Genomic DNA, 1,998 nt, shown 5'->3' with positions numbered 1-1,998 from the left:
AATAATAATAATAATAACAAGTTGTGTTTATCGTTTTTCACTTAAGTAAGAGTTTTACGGCACTTGCAGCACAATAAGGTCATTTTGTAAGTGTTGAAGATTAGAGGTGTTACAAGAGAGTAACAAACCAAGGTACCCGTACAAATAGTACAGTGATTGCTGGCTATTGTCTGGTAATGAACATAATAATCATAATAACATTTTATGTATATTGTTTTTTGACTTAGTACTTTGATTTTGCACTTGCAGTACAATAAGGTCATTTTGTAAGTTTTGAAGATTAGAGGTGTTATAAGAGAGTAACGAACATTAAAAAGAACTAGGGGACTGGTACAAATAGTACGATGACTTCTGACTGTTGTCTGGTAAAGAACATAATAATAATACATTTTGTTTATTGTTTTTTCATTTAGTAAAAATGTTACGGTATTTGCAGCACAATACGGTCATATTGTAAGTGTTGAAGATTAGAGGTGTTACTAAAGAGTAACGAACATTAAAAAGATGGAGGGGACTAATTGTCCAGGTCGCCATAGCAACCAACAATGTACTCGTACAAATAGTACGACGACTTCTGACTGCCGTCTGGTAAAGAACATAATAATCATAATAATACGCTTTGTTTTTCGATTTAGGAACGGTTTGATGGGATTTGCAGCACAACAAGGTCCTATTGTAAGTGTTAAAGATTAGAGGTGTTACAAGAGAGTAACGAACATTAAAAAGAAGGAGGGGGCTGACTGTCCAGGTCGCCATAGCAACCAACAACGTACTCGTACAAATAGTACGATAACTTCTGACTGTTGTCTGGGAAAGACGATAATAAAAATAAGTTGTATTTACTGTTTTTCGATTTAGTAAGAGTTTTACGGCACTTGCAGCACAACAAGGTTAAGTTGTAAATGTTGAAGATTAGAGGTGTTACAAGAGAGTAACGAACATTAAAAAGACGGAGGGGACTGGTACAAATAGTGAAATGACTTCTGACGGTTGTCTGGTAAAGAACATAATAATCATAATAATACGCTTTGTTTATTGTTTTTCTATTTAGTAACGGTTTGATGGCATTTGCAGCACAACAAGGTCATATTGTAAGTGTTAAAGATTAGGGGTGTTACAAGAGAGTAACAAACATTAAAAAGAAGGAAGGGACTGGTGCAAATAGCACGACGACTTCTGTCTGGCAAAGAACAGCGTAAGAAAAATAAGTTTTGTTTATTGTTTTTAAAATTTAGTAACGGTTTGATGGCACTTGCAGAACAAAAAGGTCATATTGTAAGTGTTGAAGCTTTGAAGTGTTACAAAAGAGTAGCATACATTAAAAAGATGAAGGGGACTGACTGTCCAGGTTGCCATAGCAACGTATGCGTACAAAAAGAACGGTGACTTCTGACTGTGGTTTGGTAAAGAACATAATACGTTTTGTTTACTATTTTTAAATTTAGTAACAGTGTTACGGCACTTGCAATACAATTATAGGTCATATAACTGCCGACGGTTAGAGGTGGTACAAGAGAGTAGCCTGCACAAAAAAGGGAAAAAGAAGAAGAGAAAAAGGCCGACAGATATTTGATAAGAAAGAAGGAGCAAACCACACCAGAGAACCCGATAACTACCTACTACACACGGTGAAGAACATAGGTTTTCTAGTGATGTAAAACACACCAAAAAATTAGAACGAACGAATGAATGAATGAATAAATAAATAAATAAATAAATAAATAAATAGATAAATAAATAAATAAATAAGTAAATGAATAAATGAATAGATAAATAGATTAACTTAGAGATTAATTATTTAATTAACTATTTAAAATTGCGTCATTGGCAAAGTGTGACTGCTTTACATCTTACACACCCACTTTTTGGCTTCTCCGTTAGCCCAGTTGGTGTCCAGCTGAACTACGGAGCCAATGACCCTGGTTCGAATCCCAGACTAGGCAACCCACAAAACGACCACCGACCAACAAAAACAACAACAACAACAACCCGACAATC

The sequence above is a fragment of the Aplysia californica genome, unplaced genomic scaffold, assembly GCF_000002075.1.
Source record: "Aplysia californica isolate F4 #8 unplaced genomic scaffold, AplCal3.0 scaffold00220, whole genome shotgun sequence".
In the NCBI taxonomy this organism is placed as follows: Eukaryota; Metazoa; Mollusca; class Gastropoda; order Aplysiida; family Aplysiidae; genus Aplysia; species Aplysia californica.
Note: the sequence above shows the minus strand (reverse complement) of the source record.